This window comes from Hyperoodon ampullatus, assembly GCF_949752795.1.
Source record: "Hyperoodon ampullatus genome assembly, chromosome: 13".
Taxonomy (NCBI): Eukaryota; Metazoa; Chordata; class Mammalia; order Artiodactyla; family Ziphiidae; genus Hyperoodon; species Hyperoodon ampullatus.
The window spans coordinates 59,838,863-59,861,194 of record NC_136926.1 but is presented as its reverse complement, the minus strand read 5'-3'; the positions used below and the strand labels follow the sequence as shown (position 1 = coordinate 59,861,194).

The window sequence follows — 22,332 nt, the reverse complement described above, 5'->3', positions numbered from 1 at the left end:
TATAAAAATTAAAGAGGAAAAAATCTCATTGGTAAAACCAATTATACAGTGAAAATAGTCTGCATGTAAACCTCATGGTAACCACAAACCAAAAATCTATAATAGATAAACACACAAAAGGGGGAAGGAATCCAAACATAACCCTAAAGATAGCCAGCAACCACAGGGAAGAGAGCAAAAGAAGAAGAAACAAAACAGAACCACAAAAAGAACAGGGAAATAATTTAAAAATGACAATAAATACATACCTGTCAAAAACTACTATAAATGTAGATGAACTAAATGCTTTAATCAAAGAGAGTGGCAGAATAGATTTTTTAAAAAGACCCATATATATGTTCTCTACAAGAGAGTCACTTGAGATTTAAAGACACACAATAACTGAAAATGAGGGGATGAAAAAAGTTATTTCATGCAAATGGAAATAAAAGTACATTTGAAGTGTCTATACTTATATCAGATAGACTTTAAAACAAAGACTGTAACAAGAGACAAGGACATTACATAATGATGTAGGGATCAGTCCAAGAAGAATATAACAATTGAAAATATATATGTACCCAACATAGGAGAACATAAAGGCATAAAGCAAATATTCACAAATAAAAAGAAAGACATTGACAATAATACTAGAGAATTTGAACACCCCACTTATATCTAAGGGCAGATAATTTAGACAGAAATCAACAAGGAAACACTGGCTTTAAAAATCACATTACAAAAGATGGACTTAATAGATATATAAAGAACAGCCCATCCCAAAGCAGAGAGAATACACATTCTTTTCAAGTGAACAAGGAACATGTTCCAGGATAGATCACATGCAAGGCCAGAAAACAAGTCTCAGTAAATTTCAGAAAACTGAAATAATATCAAGTATCTTTTCTGACCACAATGCTATGAGTCTAGAAATCAAACACACACACATACAAAAAGAATGCAGAAAATCATAAATATGTGGAAGTTGTATACTACTAAACAACCAAATGGTCAATTAAGAAATCAAAGAGAGAATCAAAAAATACCTGGAGACAAATGAAAACACATTGATCTAAAATCAATAGTTTGGCTCTTCCTAGCACTGCCTACAGAGATGGCAACCATCACCTACTCAGCATCATGGCTGCCCTCAGACCCCTGGGGTAGCCCAAGACCATCAGAAAGAGGACCAAGAAGTTTATCCAGCACCAGTGAGACCAATATGTCAAAATTAAGTGTAACTGGTAGAAACCCAGAGGCAGTGAAAACAAGGTGTGCAGGAGATTCAAGGGTCAGATCTTGATGCTCCACATCTGTTATAAGAGCAACAAGAAAATAAAGCATGTGTTCTTCTGGAAGTTCCTTGTCTACAATGTCAACAAGATTGAAGTGCTTCTAAGGTGCAAAAAATCTTACTGTGCTGAGATTGTTCACAATGTCTCCTCCAAGAACTGCAAAACCACTGTGGAAAGAGCAGCCCAGCTGGCCATCAGAGTCACCAATCCCAATGCCAGCCTGCATAACAAAGAAAATGAATAGATAGCTCATGTGCACATTGTGTTTGTGTTAATAAAACCACGAAACTCAGAAAAAAATCAATGGGATGGAGACTTCCAGGGAAGATGGCGGAAGAGTAAGACGTGGATATCATCTTCCTCCCTACAGATACACCAGAAATACAGCTACACATGGAACAACTCCTACAGAACACATATTGAATGCTGGCAGAGGACCTCAGGCCACCCAAAAGGCAAGAAACTCCCCACGTACCTGGGTAGGGCAAAGCGGAGAGATTCCCACACAGAGGATTGGTGCCAACCGGCACGCACCAGCCAGAGAGGCCTGTCTGCTCGCCCACTGAGGTGGGCGTTGCTGGGAGCTGAGGCTCGGGCTTCAGTCGGAGCGCAGGGAGAGGACTGGGGCTGGCAGCGTGAACACAGACTGAAGGGGCTAATGCACCACAGCTAGCCGGGAGGGAGTCTGGGAAAAAGTCTGGACCTGCCGAAGAGGCAAGAGACTTTTTCTTCCCTCTTTGTTTCCTGGTGCACAAGGTGAGGGGATTAAGAGGGCTGCTTAAAGGAGCTCCAGAGACGGGCATGAGCTGCAGATGAAAGCGCGGACCCCAGAAACGGGCGTGGGATGCTGGGGATGCTGCCACCAACACGAGGCATGTGTGCGAGTGCAGGTCACTCTCCACGCCCCACTTCTGGGGTGCCTGTGCAGCCCATCACAGCCGGGGTCCCGGGATCCAGGGATGGCTTCCCTGGGAGAACGCAAGGCATGCCTCGGGCTGCTGCAACATCACGCCAGCCTCTGCTGTTGCAGGCTCGCCCTGCACTCCGTGCCCCTAACTCCCCCATGGCCTGAGTGAGCCAGAGTCCCCAAAGCAGAAGCTCCTTTAACCCTGTCTTGTCTGAGCAAAGAACAGACACCTTCCTGTGTCCTACATGCAGAGGCAGGGCCAAATCCAAAGCTGAGACCCGGGAGCTGTGAGAACAAAGAAGAGAAAGGGAAATCTCTCCCAGCAGCCTCAGAAGCAGTGGATTAAAGCTCCACAATCACCTTGATGTACCCTGCAACTGTGGAATACAGGAATAGACAATGAATCATCCCAAATTGAGGAGCCAGGAATCAGTGCTGTGCCTCTGAGGTGCGAGAGCCAACTTCAGGACACTGGTCCACAACAGACCTCCCAGTTACACATAATATCAAACGGCGAAAATCTTCCAGAGATCTCCATCTCAACACCAGCAAACAGCTTCACTCAACGACCAGCAAGCTACAGTGCTGGACGCCCTTTGCCAAACAACTAGCAAGACAGGAAAACAATGCCTCCCATTAGCAGAGAAGATCCCTAAAATCATAAAAAGTCCACAGACACCCCAAAACATATCACCAGACGTGGACCTGCTCACCAGAAAGACAAGATCCAGCCTCATCCAGCAGAACACAGGCACTAGTCCCATCCACCAGGAAGCCTACAGAACCCACTGAACAAAAATAGCCACTGGGGACAGACACCAAAAACAATGGGAACTACGAACCTGCAGCCTGCAAAAAGGAGACCCCAAACACAGTAAGATAAGCAAAATGAGAAGACAGAAAAACACAGAGCAGGAGAGGAGCAAGATAAAAACCCACCAGACCTAACAAATGAAGAGGAAATAGGCAGTATACCTGAAAAAGAATTCACAATAATGAGAGTAAAGATGATCCAAAATCTTGCAAGAAAGAGTTAACAAGGACCTAGAAGAACTAAAGATGAATCAAGCAACGATTAAAAACACAATAAATGAAATGAAAAATAATCTAGATGGGATCAATGGCAGAATAACTGAGGCAGAAGAACGGAGAAGTGAGGTGGAAGATAAAATAGTGGAAATAACTGATGCAGAGAAAAATAAAGAAAAAAGAATGAAAAGAACAGAGGACAGTCTCAGAGACCTCTGGGACAACATTAAACGCACCAACTTTCGAATTATAGGGGTTCCAGAAGAAGAAGAGAAAAAGAAAGGGACTGAGAAAATATTTGAAGAGATTATAGTTGAAAACTTCCCTAATATGGGAAAGGAAATAGTCAGTCAAGTCCAGGAGGCACAGAGAGTCCCATACAGGACAAATCCAAGGAGAAATACGCCAAGACACATATTAATCAAACTGTCAAAAACTAAATACAGAGAAAACATATTAAAAGCAGAAAGGGAAAAACAACAAATAACACACAAGGGAATCCCCATAAGGTTAACAGCTGATCTTTCAGCAGAAACTCTGCAAGACAGAAGGACTGGCAGGACATATTTAAAGTGATGAAGGAGAGAAACCTGCAACCAAGATTACTCTACCCAGCAAGGATCTCATTCAGATTTGATGGAGAAATTAAAATGTTTACAGAAAAGCAAAAGCTGAGAGAGTTAAACACCACCAAACCAGCTTTACAACAAATGCTAAAAGAACTTCTCTAGGCAAGAAACACAACAGAAGGAAAAGAACTACAATAACGAACCCAAAACAATTAAGAAAATGGAAAAAGGAACATACATATTGATAATTACCGTAAATGTAAATGGACTAACTGCTCCCACCAAAAGACACAGATTGGCTGAATGGATACAAAAACAAGACCTATATATATGCTGTCTACAAGAGACCCACTTCAGACCTAGAGACACATACAGAATGAAAGTAAGGGGACGGAAAAAGATATTCCATGCAAATGGGAACCAAAAGAAAGCTAGAGTAGCAATTCTCATATCAGACAAAATAGACTTTAAAATAAATACTATTAGAAGAGACAAAGAAGGACACTACATAATGACCAAGGGATCGATCCAAGAAGAAGATATAACAATTGTAAATATTTATGCACACAACATAGGAGCACCTCAATACAAAAGGCAAATAATAACAGCCATAAAAGTGGAAGTCGACAGTAACACATTCAGAGTGTGGGACTTTAACACCCCAATGTCACCAATGGACAGATCATCCAAAATGAAAATAAATAAGGAAACACAAGCTTTAAATAATACATTAAAGAAGATAGACTTAATTGATATTTATAGGACACTCCATCCAAAAACAACAGAATACACATTTTTCTCAAGTGCTCATGGAACATTCTCCAGGATAGATCATATCTTGGGTCACAAATCAAGCCTTGGTAAATTTAAGAAAATTGAAATTGTATCAAGTATCTTGTTCGACCACAATGCTATGAGACTAGATATCAATTACAGGAAAAGATCGGTTAAAAATACAAACACATGGAGGATTAACAATACACTACTTAATAACGAAATGATCACTGAAGAAATCAAAGAGGAAATTAAAAAATATCTAGAAACAAATGACAATTGGAGACACAACGACCCAAAACCTATGGTATGCAGCAAAAACAGTTCTAAGGGGGAAGTTTATAGCAATACAATCCCACCTTAAGATACAAGAAACATCTCGAATAAACAATCTAACCTTTAACCTAAAGCAATTAGAGAAAGAAGAACAAAAACACCCCAAAGTTAGCAGAAGGAAAGAAATCATAAAAATCAGATCAGAAATAAATGAAAAAGAAATGAAGGAAACAATAGCAAAGATCAATAAAACTAAAAGCTGGTTCTTTGAGAAGATAAACAAAATTGATAAACCATTAGCCAGACTCATCAAGAAAAAAAGGGAGAAGACTCAAATCAATAGAATTAGAAATGAAAAAGAAGAAGTAACAACTTACACTGCAGAAATACAAAAGATCATGAGAGATTACTACAAGCAACTCTGTGCCAATAAAATGGACAACCTGGAAGAAATGGACAAATTCTTAGAAATGCACAATCTGCCAAGACTGAATCAAGAAGAAATAGAAAATATGAACAGACCAATCACAAGCACTGAAATTGAAACTGTGATATAAAATCTTCCAAAAAACAAAAGCCCAGGACCAGATGGCTTCACAGGCGAATTCTATCAAACATTTAGAGAAGAGCTAACACCTATCCTCCTCAAACTCTTCCAAAATATAGCAGAGGGAGGAACACTCCCAAACTCATTCTACGAGGCCACCATCACCTTGATACCAAAACCAGGCAAGGATGTCACAAAGAAAGAAAACTACAGGCCAATATCACTGATGAACATAGATGCAAAAATCCTCAACAAAATACTAGCAAACAGAATCCAACAACACATTAAAACGATCATACACCATGATCAAGTGGGGTTTATTCCAGGAATGCAAGGATTCTTCAATATACGCAAATCAATCAACGTGATACACCATATTAACAAATTGAAGGACAAAAACCATATGATCATCTCAATAGATGCAGAGAAAGCTTTCGACAAAATTCAACACCCATTTATGATAAAAACCATGCAGAAAGTAGGCATAGAGGGAACTTTCCTCAACATAATAAAAGCCATATATGACAAACCCACAGCCAACATTGTCCTCAATGGTGAAAAACTGAAGCCATTTCCACTAACAGCAGGGAAAAGACAAGGCTGCCCACTCTCACCACTCTTATTCAACATAGTTTTGGAAGTTTTAGCCACAGCAATCAGAGAAGAAAAGGAAATAAAAGGAATCCAAATTGGAAAAGAAGAAGTAAAGCTGTCACTGTTTGCAGATGACATGATACTATACATAGAGAATCCTAAAGATGTTACCAGAAAACTACTAGAGCTAATCAGTGAATTTGGTAAAGCAGCAGAATACAAAATTAATGCACAGAAATCTCTGGTATTCCTATATACTAATGATGAAAAATCTGAAAGTGAAATCAAGAAAACACTCCCTTTTACCATTGCAACAAAAAGAATAAAATATCTAGGAATAAACCTACCTAAGGAGACAAAAGACCTGTATGCAGAAAATTATAAGACACTGATGAAAGAAATTAAAGATGATACAAATAAATGGAGAGATATACCATGCTCCTGGATTGGAAGAATCAATATTGTGAAAATGACTCTACTACCCAAAGCAATCTACAGATTCAATGCAATCCCTATCAAACTACCACTGGCATTTTTCACAGAACTAGAACAAAAAAAATTCACAATTTGTATGGAAACACAAAAGAACCCGAATAGCTAAAGCAATCTTGAGAACGAAAAATGGAGCTGGAGGAATCAGGCTCCCTGGCTTCAGTCTATACTACAAAGGTACAGTAATCAAGACAGTATGGTACTGGCACAAAAACAGAAAGATAGATCAATGGAACAGGATAGAAAGCCCAGAGATATACCCATGCATATATGGTCACCTTGCCTTTGATAAAAGAGGCAGGAATGTACAGTGGAGAAATGACAGTCTCTTCAATAAGTGGTGCTGCGAAAACTGGACAGGGACGTGTAAAAGTATGAGATTAGATCACTCCCTAGCACCATACACAAAAATAAGCTCAAAATGGATTAAAGACCTAAATGTAAGGCCAGACACTCTCAAACTCTTAGAGGAAAACATAGGCAGAACACTCTATGACATAAATCACAGCAAGATCCCGTTTGTCCCACCTCCTAGAAATGGAAATAAAGTCAAAAATAAACACATGGGACCTAATGAAACTTAAAAGCTTTTGCACAGCAAAGGAAACCATAAACGAGACCAAAAGACAACCCTCAGAATGGGAGAAAATATTTGCAAATGAAGCAACTGACAGAGGATTAATCTCCAAAATTTATAAACAGCTCATGCAGCTCAATAGCAAAAAAACAAACAACCCAATCCAAAAATGGGCAGAAGACCTAAATAGACATTTCTCCACAGAAGATATACAGACTGCCAACAAGCACATGAAGTGATGCTCAACATCTTTAATCATTAGAGAAATGCAAATCAAACTACAATGAGATATCATCTCACACCTGTCAGAATGGCCATCATCAAGAAATCTAGAAACAATAAATGCTGGAGAGGGTGTGGAAAAAAGAGAACACTCTTGTACTGCTGGTCGGAATGTGAATGGGTACAGCCACTATGGAGTACAGTATGGTAGTTCCTTAAAAAACTACAAATAGAACTACCATATGACCCAGCAATCCCACTACTGAGCATATACCCTGAGAAAAGCATAATTCAAAAAGAGTCATGTACCAAAATGTTCATAGCAGCCCTATTCCCAATAGCCCAGAGATGGAAACAACCTAAGTGTCCATCATCAGATGTATGGATAAAGAAGATGTGGCATATATATACAATGGAATATTACTCAGCCATAAAAAGAAACGAAATTGAGCTATTTGTAATGAGGTGGATGGACCTAGAGTCTGTCATACAGAGTGAAGTAAGTCAGAAAGAGAAAGACAAATACTGTATGCTGACACATATATATGGAATTTAAGAAAAAAATGTCCTGAAGAACATAGGGGTAAGACAGGAATAAAGACACATACCTAGTAGAGAATGGACTTGAGGATATGGGGAGGGGGAAGTGTAAGCTGTGACAAAGCGAAAGAGCGGCATGGACATATATACACTACCAAACGGAAGGTAGATAGATAGTGGGAAGCAGCCGCATAGCACAGGGAGATCCGCTCTGTGCTTTGTGACTGCCTGGAGGGGTGGGATAGGGAGTGTGGGAGGGAGACACAAGAGGGAGGGGATATGGGAACATATGTATATGTATAACTGATTCATTTTGTTATAAAGCAGAAACTAACACACCATTATTAAACAATTATACTCCAATAAAGATGTAAAAAAAAAATCAGTGGGATGAGGAAGAATGGTTCTAAGAGGGAAGTTATAGCTATGCAGGCCTACCTCAAGAAACAAGAACAATTTCAAATAAACAATCTAAAATTACACCTAAAAAACTAGAAAAATAAGAATCAACAAAACCCAAAGTTAGTGGAAAGAAATAATGAAATCAGAGCAGAAATATAAAAAATAGACTAAAAAAAAGAAAGAAAAAAGAAAAGATCAATGAAACTAAAAGCTAATCCTTTGAAAAAATAATCAAAATTTGTAAATGTTAGCCAGAATCATGAAGGAAAAAAGAGAGAGGTCCCAAATCAAAAATGTGAAAAGGGAGAATTTACAGCTGACACCACACAGATATACAAAGGGTAACAAGAGATTACTACAAACAATTATATGCCAATTAAACAAACAATTATATGCCAATTAAATGGGCAACTTAAAAGAAATGAACAATTTCCTAGAAATTTACAAAATCCCAAGACTGAAATAGGAAGAAATAGAAAATATGAAGAGACCGAATATCAGTAATGAATTGAATCAGTAATTTAAAACCTTCCAACAAATAAAGGTTGAAGAGGAATGACTTCTACCAAACATTTGAAGAAAAGTTAACACCTATCCTTCTCAAATTGTTCCAAAAAATTTTAGAGGAGAGAATGGTTCCAGGATTTTTCTAGGAGAACTGCATCACCCTGACACCAAAACCAGACAAGGTTATCACAGAAAAAGAAAATTGCAGGCCAATATCATTAATGAATATAGATGCAAAAATCCTCAACAAAATAGTAGTCAATTGAATTCAGCTATACGTTACAAGGATCATACATCATGACCAAGTGGGATTTATCCCAGATATACAAGGATGGTTCAGTTTCCACAAATCAATTAATGTGATACACCACATTAACAAATTAAAGAATAAAAATCATATGATCATCATAATAGATGCTTTGACAAAATTCAATATCCACTTGTGATAAAATTCTCCACAAAGCAGTACAGAGGGAATATACCTCAACATAATAAAGGGCATGTATGACAAGCCTTCAGCAAACACTATACTCAACAATTAAAAGATGAAAGCATTTCTTCTAAGATCAGGAATAAGACAAGGATGCCCACTCTCACCACTTTTATTCAAAGTAGTATTGGAGATCCTAGCCATGACAATCAGCAGAAAAGAAATTAAAAGAATCCAAGTTGGAAAGGAAGAAATAAAGCTGTCACTGTTTGCTGATGACATGGAAATAGCATTATGACATGCTGTTAATGGAAAATCCTAAAGACATCACTAAAAAATTACTAGAACTCATCAGTAAATTGAGAAAGGACCAGGACACAAAATCAACATATAAAAATCTGTTGCATTTTTGTACACTAATGAGAAAGAGAAATAAGAAAACAATCCCATTTGCAATCACATCAAAAAAAAAAAAAATAACATACCTAGGAATAAGTCTAACTAAGGAGGTAAAAGACATGTACTCTGAAAAGTGTGAGACACTGATGAAAGAACTTAAAGACTACACCAATGGAAAGATATACTGTGTTCATTTATTTGAAGAATTAACACTGTTAAAATGATCATTCTACCCAAGGCAACCTACAGATTCACTTCAATCCTTATCAAAATACCAATTACATTTTTCACAGAACTAGAATAAATAATTCTAAAATTTATATGGAAACACAAAATACCCTGAATCACCAAAACAATCTTGAGAAAGATGAACAAAGCTGGAGGTATCATGTTCCCTGATTCCAAACTCTACTACAGCTACAGTCATCACACAACATTTGTTTGACACTAGCACAAAAACACACACATAAGTGAATGGTTCAAAATGGAGAGCCAAAAAATAAAGCAATGTTTATACAGGCTATCAATTCTATGAGAAAGTAGGCAAAAATATCCAATGGGGAAAAGATAGCCTCTTTAATAAATGATGTTGAGAAAACTGGACAGGTACATGCAAAAGAATCAAACTTTACTACTTTCTCACACCATATACAAAAATCAACTAAACAATGATTAAAAACTTAAATGTAAGACCCGAACTCGTTAATCTCAAAGAAGAAAATATAGGCAATATGCTCTTTGACATCAGTCCTAGTAATATTTTTTGTATATGTCTCCTTAACCATGAGAACTAAAAGCAAAAATAAACAAATGGGACTGCATCAAACTAAAGAGCTTTTATTCAGCAAAGGAACTATCTATAAAACAAAAAGGTCAACTACAGTATGGGATGAGATATTTGCAAATGATATCTGACATTGTCTTAATGTCCAAATCATACAAAGAACTCATATAACTCAACTTCAAAAACAAGCAACCTGATTAAACAACGGAGAGAGGATATGAATGTATGTTTTTCCAAAGAATATATACAGATTGGTCAACAGGGGCCCTGCAAGAAGTCAACATCACTAATTATCAAGGAAATGCAAATCAAAACCACAATGAGATAACAGGTGCTATCATCAGAAAAGCTATCATCAAAAAGACAACTGTGTTGGCCAGGATGTTTAGAAAAGAGAACACTTGTGCACTGTCGGTGGGAATGTAAATTGATGCAGCCACTATGGAAAACAGTATGGAGGTTCCTAAGAAAACCTATAAATGGAATGACCACAGGATCCAGCAACTCCACTCCTTGATATTTACCTGAAGAAAACAAAAACTCTAATCCAAATAGATATATGTATCCCAATGTTCATTGCAACATTACCTGCAATAACCAAGATATGGATGCAACCAAAGTGCAATAGATGAATTGGCAAAGAAGACTGTGTATGTATACAATAGAATATTACTCAGCCATGAAAAAGAACAAAATCTTGCCATTTAAAACAACATAGATGTACCTAGAGGGTACTATGCCAAGTGAATTGTCAAACAGAGAAAGAAAAATAATTTATGGTTTCATTTATATGTAGAATGTTAGAAATAAACCAACATAACAAAGCAAAAGCAGATCACAGATTCAGAGAAAAAATAGATGCTTTCCAGAGGGGAGGGGTGGGAGGAGGAGAGAAATATGTAAGAGATATTAAGAGGTACAAACTTCCAGTTGTAAAATAAGTGTCATGGGTATGTAATGTATAGTGTGGGAAATATAATCAACAATTATGTAATATCTTTTCATGGTGATATGTGGTAAATAGGATCACCTTTTGATCATTCTGAAATGTATAGAAATATTGAATCACTATTTTGTGTTCCAGGAAATAACATAGTGTTGTAGGTCAATTATACTTCAAAAACAGACAGATAAACTCATAGAAATTAGAGATCAGATTTTTGGTTACCAGAGGCAGTGTGTTGGGAGAAGGAGAGTTGGATACAGGCAGCAGAAAGTTACAAACTTTTAGTTATCAAATAAATAAGTATAGGGATGTAATTCACACTATGATAAATATAATTAACACTACTGTACATTATATATGAAAAGAGAGTAAATCCTGAGCTTTCATCACAAGAAGATACTTTTCTCTATTTTTAAAATCTTGTATCTTTAAGAGATGATGAATGTTCACTAAATTTATTGTGGTAATTATTTCACAATGTATATAATTTAAATCATTATGCTGTAAACTGAAACTTACACAATGCTGTATATCAATTATATATAAAGAAAACTGGAAGAAAAATATCATAAAAAAGAAAGGTACCCAGAAATGCAAATTCTCTGCCACATGACCATATGTTTCAGAGATTGTGTAGAACTCCTAATCATTTTCTTTAAGGCTTTGATCACAGTTAAATACAAATTTACTTGGGTAAGATCATTTAACAGACTAACTAGGTGTCTATAATTTTAGAGATGGAAGTTGCTATAGAATTCTCACTTTGCTATCCTCTCTTTACTTTTCTTTCCTCTCCCTTCTGCTGAGTTTCTCTCTTCTCATTTCTTACTCCATTTTTCCCCACACCCCCTTTCCTTTCTTCTTTGGTGTTCTAAGATGTGTTCACAATTTAAAATCTGTACATATAAGCCAGTAAGAACATATTTGAAAATTTAAAATTTCACAAGAAAAATGTTTTTGTAGGTGCTTTTCCTAGTAAAGGGGTCAGCATAAGTAATAAAATTTACTTCAGAGCTATATGCCATTTTTTAAAAGGAAAAATGATCTTCTTGGTAATGGAAAGTAAAATCTGGAGCAGTTTTCAAGGAAGAAAAATATGGTTCAAAGATTAGTAATACATAATAAGTTAACATAACTTAAATGTTTCATGAGCAATCTGAGAGTAGAGTTTCAAGAGCCAGACCTCAAGTAGGAAGGAAGGTGGGAAAAAATTTCTACAAAGAGAGGGACTAGGTCACTGTTACATGACAGCAGTGGATGTCTAGTCACTATTGTCAGTGACTGACAGTATTCAGTGCAAAAAATCCTTGTGTCGATCATGGACAAGGACATTAGGAACACTTCAAAAGGGTAATGTTTCTCTTATAGTATGTCTTGCCTGAAGCATAAAAATTTACATTTGGATTTAATTCCAACTGTTTCTAACCTGCTGAAGCTAATATTGGAAAGTGAAATTTGACCCTAGGACACCAAACCATTACTGAAACTAACTGAATATTTTCCTGACTAGGGAAAAAATAAATTATTTTAACCAACTGTATACAGGCCTATGGACTCATTCTATCTTCTCCAATGTGCTAGCTTTCAGTGCTAATTAGCATAATGACCATGAGCTCCTTTTCAGTCTGCAAGATCCCTGAGCTTTCTCTTCACCAAAATATACAGTGAATCTAATAACAGTGTATATTTCCTTTGCTTGACACAGCTGTGTAATTTTTAGCTTTGTTGACATTTGTTTTATTTGGCAGGCTTACAGCTAATACTTAATTTGAAAACGTTTTTTACTGTCCTCTATTTCCCTTTCTCATCTCCAAACTTTAGCTAAAAGTCCAGTATACAAAAGAGTATTTCCTTAGTAGTGTTTTTGGAAATGTCTCCTAAAATCCCACTTTTATTCTCTTCTACCTGTAAAAGTTCTCCTTAATCTTCCATCAATCTGACCCTTGAACTAGTCATGCAGTTCTATCTCTTATTCCCATGATAATAAACTTCAATTACTCCTGCTTAAAGGATAAAATTCAAACCCCCAGAGTTTCATTAAAGAGTTGCCAAATCTGGGCTTCCCTGGTGGCGCAGTGGTTGAGAATCTGCCTGCCGATGCAGGGGACACGGGTTCGGGCCCCGGTCTGGGAAGATCCCACATGCCGTGGAGCGGCTGGGCCCGTGAGCCATGGCCGCTGAGCCTGCACGTCCGGAGCCTGTGCTCCGCAAGGGGAGAGGCCACAACAGTGAGAGGCCCGCGTACCGCTAAAAAAAAAAAAAAAAAGAGTTGCCAAATCTGGTTCTACAACTTGTTTCCAGTCATATTTATTTCTAGTCTTCTGAATTTATGTATTGTTGGTTTCTTTAAAATCTATTATTATTTGAATCTGCCCAACTTAATTACTTCCTTATTTCTTCAAGTTCCATCTTTCATCCAGAATATCACTTTTGCCTCTTCAAACCCTACTGATGTTTAAGGACCTGATTAAAGTCCTTCAATATCCAAAAGGCCTTTGAGAGCTTGCCTCTAGTTATTGCTCAAATCCCCTGAAGTCCTAGTTTTCATTATATATGTCATTTATGTGGTGACTAAGTAAGTACTATCTGATAGTCTCTTTTGACTGTGATTCTGTATTGTAATTTAGCTTTCCACTGGCTTTTAGCAAACTTGATAGGGACAAAGTACAGGGACAAAGTAGGTGACTAATTCCACTAGGAGACTGTAAGTAAAGAAAAAAATGGGAGACCCCTGTAAGTTAATGATTACTCAAGAAAGCAGCTTTGCTTAACCACAAAACCAAGCAGGCTTGCTTAGCAAAAAAACATGCCACAGAAGCATGAGACATGCCTCAAAACAATAAAACAATGGTAGCATGAGGCCCACATCCTACCCAGTGAGCTCAGTAAGTTAATGATTCCTAGGACATGCTCCTCTGCTTGCACTAAAAGCAAAAATATAAGGAAAAGGTGACATTATACTAAAACCTGAGATAATTTACCATTTTTAGCATATGTTATCACCTTTTTGCTCATTTCCATTGCACCATGACAGTCCTGGCTTGTCCATGTAGGGACAAGAAAACTTCTCAGCCCAACATGGAGGAGGAACTGATGATGGAAGTGTGACATTTACTCAAGAATGAAGAAGAAGGTGTTTTTTCCCCCTCCCCACCAAATTTTATGCATTAACCCTCTATAAAATTTTCCTTTGATTATAAAACTGTAGCTCACTAAGTTCTCGGGGCATGGCACACTCTCACCCAGCCACTAATAAGCCTCAAAATCATCCTATTCTAATAAATCACTTATCTATTACTTTGCCTCTCACTGAATTCTTTCTGTGTTGAGACATAAAGAACCGGAGCTTCTTGGAGCCCCCCTAAACATCACCTAGTGCAGTGCCCCCCAACCCTTTTTGTCACCAGGGACTGGTTTTGTGGAAGACAATTTTTCCATGGGCAGACAGGGGAAGGAGGATAGTTCAGGCAGTAATGCAAGCAATGGGGGGTGATGGGAAGTGGCAGACAAAGCTTCACTTGCTCACCCGCCACTCATCTCCTGCTGTGTGGCCCAGTTCCTAATGGGCCACAGACCAGTCCCGGTCCACAGTCTGGGGGTTGGGGACCCCTGATATAGCAACTTCAAATTCATGTCACATGAACTTCTTTTCTTTTATGCATCTGTGTATTTTCCTCAGTAACTAAAGTATTTTCCTCAGTCCAACTGTTGAATTTAGTAAAGATTGTTGAGCACCTATGATAAAGCAGACATCATTCTAGGCTCAGGGTGTACCACAATCAGGGTGTACAAATGTGGTTATATATAATCTGTGAAGTTAAGCGGCTTAAAGCCACAAATATTTATTTCTCACTGAAGCAACCTGGTTATCATAAGTTGTCTAGGCATCCTATGCACCCCCAGATGTAGGCTTCCAGAGCAAACACTTTCTGGAACATAGCTGTACCTTAGCATAGAGAAAGAAAGGATTGTAAGTCTCACACTGACTCAATGTTTTCCATATGGAAGTACCATGCAGCACTTCTGCTCACATTTTTACTGGTAAAACAAGTCACATGTTCAAACCTTATATCAAGGGTGTAAGGAAGTGCAATCCTACCATATGCCCATGAATGGAACTTGAAATATTTAGTACTGTGGGCAGACAGCATGCAATAGAGACATATGTGTCACACACTACTTCAACATAAGAAAAACACAACTTCACATGGTAAACAATTAACTATTAATATTTGTTATAAATTTTACACATAGTAGTGGGTACTATTGAAATATACCCTATGTATTCATTTGACTGGCATTTATGTATTCTGTATATTTTCCTACTTCTAATGATTGAATGCTTATTAGATAATACTTGATAATAGTGAAGGATGACTGCATAATAATCGCAGCTTGTTCCTTCATCATATGCTCAAAATAGTTAAGCTTCAGAGTTAAGAACTAGTCAAAGCTGAATGAAAATAAGAAACACTCAATTTAATTATTTCATGGTCTAATCTCTGGAAAGAAGAACTAGTTAAAGCAGATAAAAATAATTTAGAACTAAAAATAATCTTATACTTGTTTTTAAAGTTTACTTAAAAGATGTGAATTTGTTTAGAAAATATGCTACCTGAAACAGAGGCTTGGGGAAATGTTGTTTGTTATTCAAAATAATGTAAAATACATTAATTGCATTAACCCCTCATAAAATTCATAGTCTTTGGGCACATCCTCTCACCTGAGTGCCTGTTGGAAGAGGAACCTTGCCATATGCATTTTATTGCCTGTCCATCTTGTTCCATAAAAAGTAATCCTGTAAAATGCATCTGCATTAGAGAGAGAAAAAGGCAACAGAAAACCTCCAATAAAAACAGAACCTGCAGGTGTTGCTTTCTCCATATACATATTTGCACTGTAAATCCAGTCTTACCTTGTAAAGTTAATGAGACTCCTCCAAGCATTTGAAATGACTATAAAGTGGAACTCACATAACTAGAGAAATAAATGGAGGTTAACCTTACTTACCTATTATAATTCCTATGTTAACAGTCTCATAAAAGCTTGGGTTAAGTGAACAGAAATATTAAATATTAAACATTCTATTGCATATATTTTGGGGCTACTGAGAACTGGACAGTACAATTAGGTCACCAGATGTAAGGTCCTTGTGAAGATGAAGAAAAAGTGGTACCTCCAGAAGTAATATAAGGTGATGGGAAAAACATAAAAGCATTAGACAGGGATTCAATAGCAGGATAAATGAGGAGAGGAGCAAGAAATGGAAAAAGGAAGAGAGAGAGAGGATAAGAGAGAGATGGAGAGAGAGAATGTGCATGATCAGATGCTACATTTGTAGTGAAGGACCAGAACTATAATTGATAACTAAAGGCACCTACCTTTTCCTCTGAGGTGTGTGTGTGTGTGTGTGTGTGTGTGTGTGTGTTAGGCACTAAACTATGTTTTAATGAAGTATATCATACATTCACTAAGGACACAAAACTTAAGCATACAACTCAATGCATTTTATTTATTTTTTATTTTAAAATTAATTTTTATTGGAGTATAGATGCTTTACAATGTTGTGTTAGCTTCTGCTGTGCAGAAAAGTGAATCAGCTATACATATACATATAGCCTCTCTTTTATAGATTTCCTTCCCATTTAAGTCACCACAGAGAACTGAATAAAGTTCCCTGTGCTATACAGTAGGTTCTCATTAGTTCTCTATTTTATACTTAGTAATGTATATATGTCAATCCCAATCTCCCAATCATCCCATCTCCTTCTTTCCCGCTTGGTAACCATAAGTTTGTTTTCTACATCTGTGACTCTATTTCTGCTTTGAGGATAAGTTAATCTGTACCATTTTTGTACATTCCACATATACTCAATGTTATATGATATTTGTTTTTCTCTTTCTGACTTACTTGACTCTGTATGACAGTCTCTAGGTCCATCCACATCTCTGCAAATGGCACTATTTTGTTCCTTTTTATGGCTGAGTAATATTCCATTGTATATATGTACCACAGCTTCTTTATCCATTCCTTTGTCAGTGGACATTTAGATTGCTTCCTTGTTCTGGTTCTTGTAAATAGTGCTGCAATGAACATCAGTGTGCATTCAGTGCATTTTTACAAAGTTAAACCACCTATGTAACCACCACCCAAATAAAGAGTCAGAGCATTTCCAGAGCCTGAAAAACTCCCTATTTTATTGCCTCCAAGATTCACTACACCCTCCCATATTCTTTTATTATTATTATTTTTTATACAGCAGGCTTTTATTAGTTATCTATTTTATACATATTAGTGTATATCTGTCAATCCCAATCTCCCAATTCATCCCACTACCACCACCACCCTCCACTTTCCCCCATTGTTGTCCATACATTTGTTCTGTACATCTGTGTCTCTATTTCTGCCTTGCAAACTGGGTCATCTCTACCATTTTTTCTAGATTCCACATATATTCATTAATATAAGACATTTGCTTTTCTCTTTCTGACTTACTTCACTCTGTATGACAGTCTCTAGATCCATCCACATCTCTATAAATGACACAGTTTCATTCCTTTTCATGGCTGAGTAATATTCAATTGTATATATGTACCACATCTTCATTATCCATTCATCTGTCAGTAGGCATTTAGGTTGCTTCCATGACCTGGCTATTGTAAATACTGCTGCAATGAACATTAAGGTGCATGTGTCTTTTTGAATTATGGTTTTCTCTGGGTATATCCCCAGTAGTAGAATTGCTAGGTCATATGGTAATTCTATTTTTAGCTTTTTAAGGAACCTCGATACTGTTTTCAATAGTGGCTGTACCAATTTATATTCCCACCAACAGTCCAAGAAGGTTCCTCTTTCTCCACATATTCTCCAGCATTTGTTGTTTATAGATTTTCTGATTATGCCTATTCTAACAGGTGTGAGGTGATAACTCATTGTAGTTTTTATTTGCATTTTTCTAATAATTAGTGATGTTGAACATCCTTTCATGTGTTTCCTGATAATCTGTATATTTTCTTTGGAGAAATGTCTATTTAGGTCTTCAGCCCATTTTTGGATTTGGTTGGTTGTTTTCTTGATATTGACCTGCATGAGCTGCTTGTAAACTTTGGAGATTAATCCTTTGCCAGTTGCTTCATTTGCAAATATTTTCTCCCATTGTGAGCGCTGTCTTTTCACCATGTTTATGGTTTCCTTTGCTGTGCAAAAGCTTTTAAGTTCCATTAGGTCCCATTTCTTTATTTTTGTTATTATTTCCATTATTCTAGGAGGTGGGTCAAAAAATATCTTGCTGTGATTTATGTCAATTAGTGTTCTTCCCATGTGTTCCTCTCAGAGTTTTATAGTGTGTAGTCTTACATTTAGGTCTTTAATCCATTTTGAGTTTACTTTTGTGTATGGTGTTAGGGAGTGTTCTAATTTCATTCTTTTACATGTACCTGTCCAGTTTTCCCAGCACCACTTACTAAAGAGACTGTCTTTTCTCCATTGTATATCCTTGTCTCCTTTGTCATAGATTAGGTGGCCACAGGTGTGTGTGTTTATATCTGGGCTTTCTATCCTGTTGCATTGATCTATATTTTTGTTTTGTGTCAGTACCATATTGTCTTGATTACTGTAGCTTTGTAGTATAGTCTGAAGTCAGGGTGTCTGATTCCTCCAGCTCCATTTTCTTCCCTCAAAACTACTTTGGCTATTCGGGCTCTTCTGTGTCTCCATACACATTTTAAGATTTTTTGTTCTAGTTCTGTGAAAAATGCCATTGGTAATTTGATAAGGATTGCATTGAATCTGTAGATTGATTTGTGTAGTATACTCATTTTCACAATATTGATTCTTCCAATCCAAGAACATGGTATATGTCTCCATCTGTTTGTGTCATCTTGATCTCTTTCATCAGTCCTATAGTTTTCTGAGTACAGGTTTTTTACCTCCTTATGTAGGTTTAATCCTAGGTATTTTATTCTTTTTGTTGCAATGGTAAATGGGAGTGCTTCCTTAATTTCACTTTCTGATCTTTCATTGTTAGTGTATAGGAATGCAAGAGATTTCTGTGCATTAATTTTGTATCCTGCTACTTTACCAAATTCATTGATTAGCTGTAGAAGTTTTCTGGTGGCATCTTTAGGGTTCTTTATGTATAGTATCATGTCTTCTTCAGTGACAGTTTTACTTCTATTCCAATTTGTATTCTTTTTATTTCTTTCTCTTCTCTGATTGCCATGGCTAGGACTTCCAAAACTATGTTGAATAATAGTGGTGAGAGTGGACATCCTTGCCTTGTTTATGATCTCAGTGCTAATGCTTTCAGTGTTTCACTTTTATGAATGATGTTTGCTGTGGTTTTGTCATATATGGCCTTTATTATGTTGAAGTAGGTTCTCTCTATGCCCACTTTCTGAAGAGTTTTTTTTTTTTTATCATAAATGGGTGTTTAATTTGTCAAAATATTTTTCTGTATCTAGTAAGAATATCTTTTTTTTTTTTTTTTTTTCGTGGTACGTGGGCCTCTCACTGCTGTGGCCTCTCCCGTTGCGGAGCACAGGCTCCAGATGTGCAGGCTCAGTGGCCATGGCTCACGAGCCCAGCTGCTCCATGGCATGTGGGATCTTCCCGGACCGGGGCATGAACCTGTGTTCCCTACATTGGCAGGCAGACTCTCAACCACTGTGCCACCAGGGAAGCCCTCATATGTATTTTATTCTTCAGTTTGTTAATATGGTGTATCACATTGATTGATTTGTATATATTGAAGGATCCTTTCATTCCTGGGATAAATCCCACTTGATCATGGTGTATGATCCTTTTAATGTGTTGTTGGATTTTGTTTGGCAGTATTTTGTTGAAGACTTTTGTATCTATATTCATCAGTGATATTGGTCTGTAATTGTCTTTTTTTGTAGTATCTCTTTCTGGTTTTGGTATCAGGGTGATGGTGGTCTCATAGAATGAGCTTGGGAGTGTTCCTTCCACTGCATCATTTTGGAAGAGTTTGAGAAGAATGGGTGTTAGCTCTTCTCTAAATGTTTGATAGAATTCACCTGTTGAGCCATCTGGTCCTGGACTTTTGTTTGTTGGAAGACTTTTAATCACAGTTTCAATTTCATTACTTGTGTTTTGTCTGTTCATTTTTTCTTTTCTCCATTGTATAGCCTTGCCTCCTTTGTCATAGATTAGGTGACTATATTTTGTAGTTCTTCTTGCTTCTGCTGTCTGCCCTCTTGTCCCCTCCCATATTCTGTAGTCATATTCTGACTTCTATCTTCACAGAGTGGTTTTGGCTTACTTGAAATTTTATACATGGAATTACATGAAATGCATTCTTTTTATACCTGGTCTCTTTACCTCAATGGTATATTTTTGAGACTCACTCATGCTTTTTTGTGTAGTTATCATTTGTTCTTTCTATTGTTCTATCTTATTCTGTTCTATGACTATATCACAACTTATTCATTCTATCATCGATTACTTTAGGGTTGGTTCTAGTTTGAGGCTATTATGAATTCTGCTGCTGCTAATCTTCTTAGTATGTCTTTTGCACATATGCAACATTCTTTTTGGGTATTTACCAAGTATTGAAGTTTGGGGAGCATAAGGTATTCTCAGCATCAGAGGATATTGCCAAGCAGTTTTCCGTATAGCTCTACCAATTTATATTCTGGTCAGCAGTGTATAAAAATTAGAAATTCTACGTATTCTCATTAATACTGGATATTGTCACTGTACTTATATATGTATTTTAATTTTGCTATTCTGTTGATTATATATTGTATTTCATTGTGATTTTCATTTGCATTTCTAAAATGACTACTGAATTTGAACACTGTTCAGAAGTCTATCACATTTCAGTATATTGTTTTGGGAGGTACCCATTCAGTTCAGCCATATTTGAGGCTTTGTCTGTGTTTTTATTATTCATTTGTGGGCATTCTTCATGTATTCTGGATACAAATTGTTTGTCAGGTAAGTATAACAAATATCTTCTCCCACACCATACTTTCCTTTTCTCTCTCTTATACAGTATCCTCAAATGAATAGATGGTTCTTAATTTTTAATGAAGCCCAATTCATTGATCTTTTTACTTGATTTTGATGATTTCTCATAAATTTAAGAAATCTTTGCTCATCTAAATATTATTACAGGGGTTTCCCTGGTTGTGCAGTCGTTGAGAGTCCGCCTGCCAATGCAGGGGACACAGGTTCGTGCCCCGTTCCGGGAAGATCCCACATGCCACGGAGTGGCTGGGCCCGTGAGCCATGGCCGCTGAGCCTGCGTGTCCGGAGCCTGTGCTCCACAACAGGAGAGGCCACAACAGTGATAGGCCTGTGTACCACAAAAAAAAATAATAATATAAATAAATAAATAAATAAATATTATGACAGACTATATGGCAATTTAGACACAATGTTGCTTTACTTTCACCTTTAGTTTTGCAATTTACTTAAAATTACTTTTGTTTTTGGTAAGAGGAAAAGATCAATGTTTTGAAACTTTTTTCCATACAGATATGTACTTGATGCAGCACTATTTCCTAAAAAGACCATAATTTCTCTCCTCCCATCCCCTCCTTCTGCACTGGTGTGGTGCCTTTCTCATCAGGTGATCCTGTATGTGTAGCTTTGTTTCTGTGATCTCTTTTCTGTCCCATCGATTCATTTAGTTATCTTTACATAATTACCAGGCTGTTTTAATAATACAACTTTATAATATGCCCTGCTAGTATAAATTCTCCATCTTTGTTCTGTTTCTTCTTTGATGTTTTTGCCCCTTTTAGAATTAGATTGTCAATTTCCACATGCCAAAATAAATGACTGCTGGAGTTTTTATTAGGATTGGGTTAAATCTTTGGATCAATTTAGAAGAGATTGAAATATTTACATGATTGAATCTTCCAATATATGAACATGTTCTACCTCTCCATTTATTTAGGTCTTCTTTAATTTCTCTTGGTAATTTTTGTAATTTTCAGAGTAGAGATATACACACTTATTATTAGATTAATCCTAAGTATTTGATGCTATTATGAATGGTGTTTTAAATTTCATTTCCACTTGTTTGTTGCCA

General features: G+C 36.8%; 1 pseudogene across 1 annotated transcript; it reads left to right on the top strand.

Annotated features, from left to right (window-relative positions):
* Nucleotides 1-1,097: 1,097 nt before the first annotated feature.
* On the top strand, nucleotides 1,098-1,518 carry LOC307062386 (large ribosomal subunit protein eL32-like; annotated as a pseudogene). Its single transcript has one exon. The product of its transcript is annotated as a large ribosomal subunit protein eL32-like (transcript).
* Nucleotides 1,519-22,332: the final 20,814 nt, after the last annotated feature.